Source organism: Microtus oregoni, unplaced genomic scaffold (genome assembly GCF_018167655.1).
Source record: "Microtus oregoni isolate MIOR12 unplaced genomic scaffold, Mior012 000001F_ref0000356, whole genome shotgun sequence".
In the NCBI taxonomy this organism is placed as follows: Eukaryota; Metazoa; Chordata; class Mammalia; order Rodentia; family Cricetidae; genus Microtus; species Microtus oregoni.
This window is the reverse complement of record NW_024543060.1, coordinates 48,422,277-48,436,402: the sequence shown is the minus strand read 5'-3', so window position 1 is coordinate 48,436,402 and position 14,126 is coordinate 48,422,277.

Here is a 14,126-nt window from a genome sequence, read left to right as displayed (position 1 = left end):
TATCCACTCTGAAACAGAATAGCAGACAAAGCATTGGAGGAGGCAGATACAGGCCTCTTCAGGGCCTCTTTGAGGAGACCTCTGCTGTGCCGTAGAGTAAGGCATGCTCTGGGAAGGAAGGAAGCACACTCAGCAGGCCTGGGAAAATGTACTGATGTTTGTCATTTTTTACAAAGGTTGTTAGACATAAACAAGCCAGAGGCTGCTTATTACGGTAGCACATTGTACTTAGGTCTGATGTGCTGTGTCCAACATCTGAGAACCTGGGAGCTTTGAACAAGGGCAGCTCAGGACTCCCTGTGAGATTGGTAGCAAGTGGTCATCAAGCCTAATTGACAGCAGAGGAAACTGAGACCCAGGGAGATAAAATGACTCATTCCAAGTCAGTCACGGTAGCTCCTACAGGGCTAAGTAATGGCCACTAGTGGATTCCAAAGAAGGCCATGGCGTTGGTGGTATAGTGATGAGCATAGCTGCCTTCCAAAGAAGGCCATGGTGTAGCCAACGGTTATCTTTTCATTTCAACTCACCCTTCGTATCCGACACAAAGAAACACACTTCCAGAAACAAGAATGGGGTGTTGCCAAGGACAGAACAATACTATAGAAACGTCAATAGAGAAAAATACATACGGCATACCCATACACTGGAATACTATTGAAATCTATGAGTGCATATACATATATTACATATGTACATATATGTGAACAAAGTGCTGACACACGCTAGTCTGTGGCTAGCCTGTGAAGATGCCATTAGAGGGGAGAAAAGCCATATGTGTGTTTTCCTCTGTATGACAGTTCTACAACTGTGCAGCCCACAGAGACATAGGGTAGAATTTGTAGTATGAACGAGCGAGCTGCTTTTTGTCCCACCGCCCAGCTAGCTTATACCCGAAATAACCAAACAGAAATTGTATTAATTAAATTACTGCCTGGCCCATTATCTCTAACCACTTCTTGGCCAGCTCTCACATCTTAGTTTAACCCATCTCCATTAATGTGTATCGCCACTTGACGGTGGCTTACTGAGTCTCACCAGCGTCCGTCCATTTCGAGCAGGAAAACCTTGGCGTCTGTCTGTCTCTGCTTTCTTCCTCCCAGAATTCTGTTCTGTCTTCCCCGCCTACCTGATTTCCACCCTATCAACTAGGCAAGGCAGTTTCTTTGATAACCAATGAAAGCGACACAAATACAGAAGGACCTCCTACACCAAGAATTGAAGCTGCGCTGGGCTAGAGAGGCTAAAGGAAAGAAAATGCTGACTCGTTAATTCTTGAATGCGAGATTACCTCCCAGAGTAATTCAATGGTGATGGACTTCACATGTTACCAAAGACCCCTGAACCGTACAGTTGAAAATGGCTGAACTTATGTGTATAAAAAAACCCTGTAGCCTTGGAGACTGCCTCTGACTCTCCTCTCTATGGTACAGACATCAACCACTGTAGAATAAAGTTCACTCCATGTTAATAACATAAACACTTAAAGACGAGTGTTAATCATGCCACTCGCATCCCAAGGACAGATATGTGGGGATGCAGCCACCTGAGTCTGTGGCAACTGTGTCTTCCCCTCTGCTGGTTGGAACAGCATGACCACAGGCTAATTCTCATATCTCTGTCTTCATAATTGCTCAGTAGGAGCTTACATTGCTAGTGTTTTTCCAGCTGTGGTTTTTAAAGGTGCTAAAAAAGCTTTAAAAGAAACCTTGTGTAAAACCCTGCCATACAAAACAAATAAAGGTAAGCCAAGTGAGGCATCTAAGAGATCTCATTCCCAATCCTACCACCTCAAAGCCTTCTTCACCATGCTGCTGCTGAATAAACCTCAGCAGGCCCAGAGTGGGTGGCATCTAAACTGACACCTCAAGAGAAGGCTGTTTCCCTCTACCTCCTATTCGAATGCAAATATTAATATGGATTTTGAATATCAGTAATCCAGTAGGCTTGCTGTTGATAAAGTTTGCCTTAATGAGGACTTGGGAAGGAAGAGTATAAGAGTCAGCATGACAGATGTAGCCAGGTACTGGCTGCCCAGAGAATTCAACTGATGTGGGTGCACCTAGTGCAGAGTAAGGAGGCCCCACTGCCTCCAGTTCATTCAGTGTTGAAGAGAAGGCAAACCTAAACCATGTCGTCAGTATCAAGGCAAAGCCATGTTCACGGGGGTCACTATGTTGATTTTCCAATATGTTGGAGCATCAATCTTTGGTCCACAGGCCCAGAATATCTGACAGACTTTTCTGTGAAGCAAGGAGGACTGACCTACCTTGTCTTGGCAAAGTTCAGCAGTCAACATCTTTGGTGTCCTGCTTGTCCAATTTGAGCATCATACTTTCAGCAGTCAAGGCAAGGGCAGTTTCTCACCCAGTGGCTAGCTTTGTCACATTTAAAGCAAACTCTACATGAAGAGACTTCAATGCCCATCATCTTCTTCAAAGTAGATTGGTGCTGACAGGAGCAAATGTATCTCACTGTCATGAAAAGCCTTATGTTATTAAAACATCTTAAATGTTGTATTTAATAGTTCTTTGAAGACTATCTACCTAAAACACATCTCTGTTTAACCTTGAAAGCATGTCTAACATGACCACAAGTTTGATTTTTATGCTTGGTTAACTACTAACCTGAATTTCTTAATTATCCCAAATAGTTTATAATAATAGCTTTTAAGGACTAGAATATTACATCATATTTTTAAAATGAGTTGCATAGTTACAATACCTTATATACAGCATGTTGCAACAAAAATAACCTTACATTTGTATCCATATACAAAAATCTATACCAATGTAAAAATATTTGAGACTAGTAGTTGTATTTTAGTTTAAAAGTAGATTCAATAATCTACCCTTTTATCCTACCACTCCTACAGCCTGCTATTTTTCATCCCGTGTCTCCTTTTTTCCCCCAACATTAGATAGGAGAGAAGGGATAGAGGAAAGAAGAAAGGAAGGAAAAAGAAAGAAATCTTTTAATCTCACTTCCTTTTTTTAGTCTCCTCCTTGACCATGATGAATAACAACTTATAACCACCCCTCAAATGATTACAACCATCTATTACCCACCGAATGATCAAAAAACCCACCCCACCTCTTGGGAATGTAGGTGTCGTGTTCTCAAAATTACTTCCTGTTGTCTGGGGGTGATGGCATTTTTAGGGGACCCTGAGAAAAATTGGGATAGTGGTCAAGTCCCAGGAGAGCTAGCTGTATCATTTGTTGTCTTAACTGAAGTCCTGACTGGAATAGTCTGTGAGACTGGACCATCCTAGCTAGCCACTGTGAAGTTGGTCTGCCTGCAGACTTTTCAGGTAACAGCAAGGGCAGTATTCTGTGAGGCTGGATCACCTGTTTGTCTTGTCTTCAGTGATTTCTGATCCTTTTGTTTTGAAAACACACGAGCCTTTAAAGGTGGCATACATATCTGCATTAGCACAAGTAAGGAATGTGTGGTGTTGACAGATCAGCTAGGGATGAACCTCTGCTCTATAGTCGAGCAGGTGAAAAGCATCTGTCCATTTTATAAGTCTGGTTGGACTGCATAACTGTCATGAGGACTCTGTAGCCAACAACATTTATCCTGTCTCATCCAGTCTCAAAATTGTTCCCATGTAGAGGGATCAACATACATGTTACATGTCTTGTAGTCTTTCTTGGTTCCTTCTTCCGTGCCTGTGGTCAAGACTTTCAGGAGGTCTCTCTTGTTCAAATCTGACCTTTATCAATCTGGATGGCACCTATAGCACTTCTTCTCCATTGGAAACAAAAACAAAGCCTCTTCTCCATGTAACTAATATCCCCATTTCCATCTTGAGGTCAACACATCTTTAAAATATATAGGCTGATTTAACTCAGCAGTTTCTTTTCCTACAGTCCAGTGTCTCTCAGTGGCTGTTGGTTTTTCTTTGTTAGCATTTAAAAATGAAAAGCTAATAAAGCACTATATAGGGTCCAAATGTCCTGCGTTATGTTATTTCTCATCCTTACACAGCTTTTTTTATATTACTTTACTCATTCTTTAAAGACTTTGCTTTATTATTTTCAAACTACTTTTTATGTCTGTCTATACCCATTTTATTTTCTTTCTTCAGCACCTAAGCACATTTTCAAGCATACTGTATCTGTTCAGAGGTTTTCTCTATCTGGACCTGGCTTTCTCTTATAGAACCCAGGACCACCAACTCAGGGATGGCACCACCCACCATGGGCTGGGCCCTCCCCTATAGAGGCCTTTTCTCTCTCAGGTGATTCCAGTGTGTATCAAGTTGACATAAAACTGGCCAGGATACCCATAATGATCTTCCAGGAAGGTAAGGATAGAAAGAATCTAAAAGTTTTAGCAGAACAGATCTGAGTAATTTAGTAACCACACAATGGTTAGCCAATAAGGTGCTATATTTCTATTTTTGTGATAGAGTTCCTGATGGAAAATATTAAGGGAGGGAGGATTTATTTTGTCTCATGGTTTCATAGACCTCACTTCATAATCCCTGGTTCTACTGATTCTGTGGTGAGACAGAGAATCACTGTTACAGAAGTATGTGGCAGAAGTTACTCATAGCCTGGTGATAGGAAGTATGCAAAATGGAAGGGGCCAGGTACCAGATACAACCTTCATGGCACACCACCGATAGTAACCTGTTTCCAGCAGGGGGGGTCCCACATGTCTCTCAGTGCCACCAGCCAAGGAACAAGTCTGTAAACATGTGAGCCTATGGGAGACTCTTCACATGTAGATCTTGGTAAGCCATGGCGAAGATGGCTTTCAAGGAGAATGACTTTTCACACATTCCTAGGTGGAAGGGAGCTCCCGACCTTCATGTGACCTCTGTGGAAGGGCTCTGCTGGTGTGATGGAGGGACAGTAAGTGAATTCTGTAAGTGCTAATCCATACAGCCTTAGAAGGCTGTAGGGAAAATCTCAGAAGGAGATTGGAAAGTTCAGTTGAAACACACTAAACACCAGAGAATTACAGGAAGGTCAAATGTCCTAGTCCTCGGCAGGCCTCATCTGAGAACTTGCTGGGTCTGAAATTCAGAAGTAAAGTCGGATAGTGTACATTTTAACCAACCTTCGGGCAACTGGGATGCACAGGGTATTTTGAAAAACCCTTCAAACCCTTTTGTTCCAATGAATTCCCAAATTTTAGGTGAAAAGGTAAAGTAAAGTCTTTTCTTTTTTTTTTTTTTTTTTTTTTTTTGAAGAGACAGAAATCTTTAATAAATAAAAAAAATTAAAAAAAAGAGACAGTGGAACACACAGAAACTGCAGGAATGCAGGGGGGAGACGCAGTGTAGCCAAAAGAGGTCTCACAAAAAATGACACTATCTCTGGCTCCCAGAATTATGAGAAACAAGAGTTATTTAAATTATCCGGTATGTGCTGACTGTCTGTAGCAGCCCTAGCATACTAATACATAATTTATGATAAACTGCTCACCTGTGTTAACACACTAAATTCTTTTTTTTTTTTTTAATTTATTTATTTATTAAGGATTTCTGCCTCGTCCCCACAACCGCTTCCCATTTCCCTCCCCCTCCCCCGATCAATTCCCCCTCCCTCATCTGCTCGAAGAGCAATCAGGGTTCCCTGACCTGTGGGAAGCCCAAGGACTGCCCACCTCTATCCAGGTCTCGTAAGGTGAGCATCCAAACTGCCTAGGCTCCCACAAAGCCAGTACGTGCAGTAGGATCAAAAACCCACTGCAATTGTTCTTGAATTCTCAGTATTCCTCATTGTCCGCTATGTTCAGCTAGTCCGGATTTATCCCATGTTTTTTCAGACCTAGGCCAGCTGGCCTTGGTGAGATCCCAATAGAACATCCCCATTGTCTTAGTGTGTGGGTGCACCCCTCGTGGTCCTGAGTTCCTTGCTCGTGCTCCGTCTCCTTCTGCTCCTGATTTGGACCTTGAGATTTCTGTCCGGTGCTCCCGTGTGGGTCTCTGTCTCTGTCTCCTTTCATCGCCTGATGAAGGTTAATATTCCTGAGGATGCCTATGTGTTTGTCTTTGGATTCACCTTCTTATTTAGCTTCTCTAGGAACATGAATTATAAGCTCAATGTCCTTTATTTATGGCTAGAAACCAAATATGAGTGAGTACATCCCATGTTCCTCTTTTTGGGTCTGGCTTACCTCACTCAGGATAGTGTTTTCTATTTCCATCCATTTGTATGCAAAATTCAAGAAGTCCTTGTTTTTTACTGCTGAGTAATACTCTAATATGTATATATTCCATACTTTCTTCATCCATTCTTCCGTTGAAGGGCATCTAGGTTGTTTCCAGGTTCTGGCTATTACAAACAATGCTGCCATGAACATAGTTGAGCATATACTTTTGTTGTATGATAGGGCCTCTCTTGGGTATATTCCCAAGAGTGGTATTGCTGGATCCAGGGGTAGGTTGATCCCGAATTTCCTGAGAAACCGAAACACTGCTTTCCAGAGTGGTTGCACAAGTTTGCATTCCCACCAGCAATGGGTGAGTGTACCCCTTTCTCCACAACCTCTCCAGCAAAGGCTATCATTGGTGTTTTTTATTTTCGCCATTCTGACAGGTGTAAGGTGGTATCTTAAAGTTGTCTTGATTTGCATTTCCCTGATTGCTAAGGAAGTTGAGCATGACCTTAAGTGTCTTTTGGCCATTTGAAGTTCTTCTGTTGAGAATTCTCTGTTCAGATCAGTGCCCCACTTTATAAGTGGGTTGATTAGCCTTTTACGGTCTAGTTTCTTGAGTTCTTTATATATTTTGGAGATCAAACCTTTGTCAGTAGCAGGGTTGGTGAAGATCTTCTCCCAGTCAGTGGGTTGTCTTTTTGTCTTAGTGACAGTGTCCTTTGCTTTGCAGAAGCTTCTCAGCCTCAGGGAGTCCCATTTATTCAATGATGCCCTTAGTGTCTGTGCTGCTGGGGTTATACATAGGAAGTGGTCTCCTGTGCCCATGTGCTGTAGAGTACTTCCCACTTTCTCTTCTATCAGGTTCAGTGTGTTCGGACTGATATTGAGGTCTTTAATCCATTTGGATTTGAGTTTTGTGCATGGTGATAGATATGGATCTATTTTCATTCTTCTACAGATTGACATCCAGTTTTGCCAGCACCATTTGTTGAAGATGCTCTCTTTTTTCCATTGTATACTTTTAGCTCCTTTATCGAAGATCAGGTGTTCATAGGTTTGTGGGTTAATGTCAGGGTCTTCTATTCGATTCCATTGGTCGACTTCTCTGTTTTTATGCCAATACCAAGCTGTTTTCAATACTGTAGCTCTGTAATAGAGTTTGAAGTCAGGGATGGTAATGCCTCCAGACAATCCTTTATTGTATAAGATTGTTTTGGCTATCCTGGGTTTTTTGTTTTTCCATATAAAGTTGATTATTGTCTTCTCCAGATCTGTGAAGAATTTTGATGGGATTTTGATGGGGATTGCATTGAATCTATAGATTGCTTTTGGTAGAATTGCCATTTTTACTATGTTGATCCTCCCAATCCAAGAGCAAGGGAGGTCTTTCCATTTTCTGGTGTCTTCTTCAATTTCTTTCTTCAAAGACTTATAGTTCTTGTCAAGTAGATCTTTCATTTCCTTGGTCAGGGTTACCCCAAGGTATTTTATGCTATTTGTGGCTATCGTGAAAGGTGATGCTTCTCTGATTTCCCTCTCTGCTTCCTTATCCTTAGTGTATAGGAAGGCAACTGATTTTTTGGAGTTGATCTTGTATCCTGCCACATTACTAAAGCTGTTTATCAGCTGTAGGAGTTCTTTGGTAGAATTTTTGGGGTCGCTTATGTACACTATCATATCATCTGCAAATAACGAAAGCTTAACTTCTTCCTTTCCAATACGAATCCCCTTGATCTCCTTATGTTGTCTTATTGCTATTGCTAGAATTTCAAGCACTATATTGAAGAGGTATGGAGAGAGTGGACATCCTTGTCGTGTTCCTGATTTAAGTGGGATGGCTTTGAGTTTTTCTCCGTTTAATTTAATGTTAGCTGTTGGCTTGCTGTAAATAGCTTTTATTATATTTAGGTAGGACCCTTGTATCCCTATTCTCTCCAAGACCTTTATCATAAAGGGGTGTTGAATTTTGTCGAATGCTTTTTCAGCATCTAGTGAAATGATCATATGGTTTTTTTCTTTCAGTTTATTTATATGGTGGATTACATTGATAGATTTGCGTATGTTGAACCAGCCCTGCATCTCTGGGATGAAGCCTACTTGATCATAATGGATAATTTTTCTTATGTGTTCTTGGATTCGGTTTGCCAGTATTTTATTGAAAATTTTTGCGTCGATGTTCATGAGTGAGATCGGTCTGTAATTCTCTTTCTTGGTTGGGTCTTTTTGTGGTTTTGGTATCAGGGTAACTGTAGCTTCATAAAAGGAATTTGGCAATGACTCTTCTGATTCTATATTGTGAAATACATTAAGGAGTATAGGTATTAGTTCTTCTTGGAAGTTCTGGTAGAATTCTGCATTGAAACCATCTGGTCCTGGGCTTTTTTTCGAAGGGAGATTTTTGATAACCATTTCTAATTCTTCGCGAGAAACCGGTCTATTTAGATCATTCACCTGGTCTTGGTTTAGCTTTGGTATGTGGTACTTATTTAAAAAAATGTCCATTTCTTTTGTATTTTCCAGTTTTGTGGCATACAGGCTTTTGTAGTAAGATCTAATGATTCTCTGAATTTCCTCTGTGTCTGTGGTTATGTCCCCCTTTTCATTTCTGATCTTATTTATTTGCGTGTTCTCTCTCTGTCGTTTAATTAGTTTGGATAGGGGTTTGTCGATCTTGTTGATTTTCTCCAAGAACCAGCTTTTTGTTTCATTGATTCTTTGGACTGTTTTCTGTGTTTCTATTTTGTTGATTTCAGCCCTCAGTTTTATTATTTCCAGTCTTCTACTTCTCCTGGGCGCGTCTGCTTCTTTTTTTTCTAGAGCTTTCAGGTGTGTTGTTAAGTCCCCAATGTATGCATTCTCCGTTTTCTTTAAGTGGGCACTTAGTGCTATGAACTTTCCTCTTAGCACTGCTTTCATTGTGTCCCATAGGTTTGAGTATGTTGTCCCTTTATTTTCATTAAATTCAAGGAAGACTTTAATTTCTTTCTTGATTTCTTCCTTGACCCAGGTGTGGTTCAGTAGTTGACTGTTCAGTTTCCATGAGTTTGTCGGTTTTTTGGGGGCAGCGTGGTTGTTGCCTTCTAATTTTAATCCGTGATGATCTGATAAGACACAGGTGGACACTGATATTTTTTTGTATCTGTGGAGGTTTCCTTTGTTTCCGAGTATGTGGTCAATTTTTGAGAAGGTTCCATGAGCTGCAGAGAAGAAGGTATATTCTTTCCTATTTGGGTGGAATGTTCTATAGATGTCTGTTAAGTCCATTTGCTTCATTACCTCCAATAATTCTCTTAATTCTCTATTAGGTTTCTGTCTGATTGACCTGTCCCTTGGAGAGAGAGGTGTGTTGAAGTCTCCTACTACTAGTGTGTGTGGTTTGATGTCTGCCTTGAGTTCTAGTAATATTTCTTTTACATACGTAGGTGCTTTTATATTGGGGGCGTATATATTCAGGATTGAGACCTCCTCCTGATGAATTGTTCCTGTTATGAGTATAAAGTGACCGTCTCGGTCTCTTCTGATTGATTTTAGTTTGAAGTCAGTTTTGTTAGAAATTAGTATGGCCACACCTGCTTTTTTCTTAGGACCATTTGCTTGAAACACCTTTTCCCAACCCTTTACTCTGAGTAGGTGCCTGTCTTTGTGGTTGAGATGTGTTTCTTGCAAACAGCAGAATGTTGGATCCTGTTTTCGTATCCAATCTTTTAGCCTGTGCCTTTTTATAGGTGAATTGAGCCCATTAATATTAAGTGATATTAATGACCAGTGGTTGTTTACTCCGGTTATTCTTATTGCTTTTGGTAGTAGAGATTGTCTCCCTTCTTTGAGATGTGCTCGTGAAGGGTCATTAGATGCCTGGGTTATTGTAGGCAGTGTTGGCAGTGTTGGATTCCTTGGGTTGCGATTTTCCTTCTATTACTTTCTGTAGGGCTGGATTTGTTGCTACGTATTGTTTAAATTTGTTCTTATCCTGGAATGTTTTGTTTTCTCCATTGATAATGAATGATAGCTTGGCTGGGTATAGTAGTTTGGGTTTGCATCCATGGTCTCTTAGCTTCTGCAGAACCTCTATCCAGGACCTTCTGGCTTTCATAGTTTCCATCGAGAAGTCAGGTGTAAGTCTGATCGGTTTACCTTTATAAGTTACTTGCCCTTTTTCTTTTGCAGCTCTTAATATTTTTTCTTTAACCTGTATATTTTGTGTTTTGATTATTATATGGCGAGGAGATGTTTTTCTTTGATCCAGTCTGTTTGGTGTTCTGTATGCTTCTTGAATATTTAAGTGAATATCTTTCTTTAAGTTGGGAAAGTTTTCTTCCATAATTTTGTTGAAAATATTTTCTGGGCCTTTGAGCTGTGACTCTTCTCCTTCTTCTATTCCTATTATTCTTAGGTTTGGTTTTTTTATTGTGTCCCATAGTTCCTGAATGTTTTGTGTTGAGAATTTGTTGGCTTTGCTGTTTTCTTTGATCTGTTCGTTTATTTTCTCTATGGTGTCCTCAGCATCTGAGAGTCTTTCTTCTAGCTCTTGTATTCTATTGATTATGCTTGTTTCTGTAGACTCTGCTCGTTGGCCTAGATTTTCCATATCCAGCTGGTCCTCAGTTTGTATTTTCTTCTTTGCCTTCATTTCAGTTTTCAATTCTTGAACTGTTTCCATTACCTGTTTGATGGTTTTTTCTTGGTTTCCCAGGGTATCATGTACGTATTTACTCATTTCTTCAAACTTTTTGTTATACTTCTCATCCATTTCTATAAGGGCATTTTTTACATGTTGTTTAAGGGACTCTATTATCTTCATAAAGTCGATTTTTTCCATTTCTTCTGTGTTAGGTTGTTCAAATACTTCTGTTGTAAGATCATTGGGTTCTGATGTTTTCATGTTGTTTTTCGGATTATTGGGAGAATTCTTGCCTTGACGCCTGCCCATCTCCTCCTATTGATCCTATCCAATGGGTCCTTTAAAAACCGGATCAGGTTTCCCTGCTGGCCAAGGGCTCCGCTTACAAAATGCCCTCACTCTCTTTCGTGGTTCCTGCTGCAGGCCAAGAACCCTCTCACCCCTCTGAAGGATCTTCAGGACAGGACCAGGCTCCCCTTGTGCCAGTGACCTGGCCAACCAAAGGCCTACCTCTTTGATTCGATTGTAGTAGGGCGATCTGCTCTCCTTATTGCATGCCTGTTCCCGCTGCTTGGGTCTGTCTCTGCGCCGGTCCCCGAAAGCCTCTTCCTGTATGCGGTGTTGCTCCGCCGCGTCTGGCCGCCGCCGCTCCGCCGCGTCTGGCCGCCGCCGCTCCGCCGCGTCTGGCCGCCGCCGCTCCGCCTCCGTGCGTCTCAGTAAAGTCTTTTCTACCATCACACAACTGAGTTTAAAAAGAAGGAGGAAGAGGAAGAAGAAGAATTGGCAGTTTTTCCATCAGTTGGAAAGCAAAAGTGTGATTCTGAGGAGAAGTCCGTCAGAGTCTCCAACCTCACGCCTAGGGGAACAGCTCAGTGGAACTGCTTCCCTGGTACAAGTAAGGGCCTGGGTACCACACCAACACTGCTTACAACATGACCTACTCAGAAGCATGCAGTTGTGCCTGGCACCTAACACGCACTGAAGCGTTTGTTGCATTGTGTGTCCTCACAGAAGGATCCCTGGTGAATCCTTCATTTCCTTGAACAGCTGGGTTCCTGCCTAGCTAGCTCGAACGACCCCATGTGCCGTGCTCTTCTACATAGAATAGTTCTCCCCGTCTCCACTTAGATGTTTCCCAGAGCGGGACACAGAGGACAAAGTCATTGCATAAACTGGTAAGAGAAGTCCCTACAGCTGCCCATTTCAGAGAAGTCCCTAATCTTGCAGCGCCGCTGGGCATTGTCCTCTGAGAGCAAGGCAGGCTCGGCCTGTGGAAGAGTTCTCTCTTAGAAAGGGATCGAAGCTGAGGGGCAGGCTGATGCCACAGCAAGAGGGTTAAGGGACAAAAGCAAGCTGCAGAAGAGGACTGGGAACATGCAAATGCCAACATAGGAAGAATACGTATGTTAAACAGTCATGGCACTGGCGCTCATCATGATGCCTCCCCCGCCCCCGACAGAACCCTCGATGCATTGCTTGCAATGTTTCAGATTGTTCCCTTGCATGAATAATATAGACTACAATAAGAATATCACTTTGAGTGATTTCCTTAGAATTATTATCTTTTTAAAGTACCACGTGAGTCAGGAGTCAATAGGCGCATCTTTTATTGCTCTAGTAACATCTTGTACATCGCCAAGAGCTCAGGGCTTGTCCTATTATTAAAAGTTTTTATTGAAGAGCAACAGCAAGCAAATTAAATAATGCAAAATCTTATAGTTGCACATAATAAAATGTTCCGTAATTAAACTATTTACCTAAGAACCACATGGATCTCGTGATTAAACAATTGATTTCGGGCTCTTCTGATAGTACCCTTTGAATTGTGGAGAAACCCTAAACCATATAAACATTTTTGGATCCCAAGAAAAAAATATTTCATCTGTATTTAAACTACTAGTTTATACCTTGGTTAACTGAATAAAGAACCTGTCTCAGGAACTGCAGTTCCAACTCACTAAGAAATTGTTACAATTATTATTACACATACATATTACATATAAACACATATACACACTGTGTGTGTGTGTGTGTGTGTGTGTGTGTATCCGTGCAAACGCACATACCACAGTGAATGTGTGGAGCTCAGAGGGCAACTTACGGGAGTCAGTTCTCTCCTTCCTCTTTGTGGGCCCTAGCAATGGAACTCAGGTCTGGCAGCATTCTCACCCACTCAGCCACCTCGGTGAGTAAAATACCTGTGTATCACACTGAGACAATGGGGATGTTCTATTGGGAACTCACCAAGGCCAGCTGGCCTGGGTCTGAAAAAGCCTGGGATAAAACCGGACTAGCTGAACATAGCGGACAATGAGGAATACTAAGAACTCAAGAACAATGGCAGTGGGTTTTTGATCCTACTTCACGTACTGGCTTTGTGGGAGCCTAGGCAGTTTGGATGCTCACCTTACTAGACCTAGATAGAGGTGGGCGGTCCTTGGACTTCCCACAGGTCAGGGAACCCTGATTGCTCTTCGAGCAGATGAGGGAGGAGGACTTGATCAGGGGAGGGGGAGGGAAATGGGAGGCGGTGGCGGGGAGGAGGCAGAAATCCTTAATAAATAAATAAATTTAAAAAAAATACCTGTGTATCTTAATGACATCTTCCAGCCTTGGGTGAAATTCAGTCAACTGTAAATAGACTGGTCTTAAGAAAAGCATAAAATCAGATATACTATAAAAATTTAAGTAATGCTGTAGTGAAATTGTAAATATAATTATTAGATATATATAATAATTATATATATAAAAAGATACCTGCTTTTCAGTATCAACAATACAAATAACTGCAAGCTTGCTTCCTAATGTAAGCACTGTTTAAGGTTAGTTGGTGTCTTTGAATAACGCTCTTTTTCAGATTTTAAGACTTCCTTCTTGGCCTTTGCTGTGTTTCTGTCTTGTGTTACACATCAAGGTGACAAGGAATAGCAGGGAGTTTAAGGACAGGATTTTTTCCTGACTCCATGGCAAAGGCTGTCTCAGCCCCTGCATCTTCTTGTGCGGAGCCCTTCTCCACGCTTGGATGCTACGCAACTCCGAGACATGATCCTGACCACACTAAGCTCTGTGAGCAGTGGTGTGCCCAGAAAGCTGCTAGACCAGGGGCCTGTCACCCTCAGCGTGGCTATCTTCCAGGAAGCTGGTCATGGACCAACCTGTATACTTCTGCACTGGCCTCTGAAGACTACGGAGTGCCTTCCTGCCCTCTCCTATGACAGCAATAGAGGATCCTAAGAACCAAGACTGGGCCCTCTTCTTCACCTGTACAAAGCACGGTGGAAACTTCCTGCTTGCATTGTTGTCCATGCGGCTGACAGTTCCTGTCTCCTCGTCCTTCCGGGGTAAACTAATGCTTTCTTCAAATGACGAGCAGTAGAAAACACTTGCT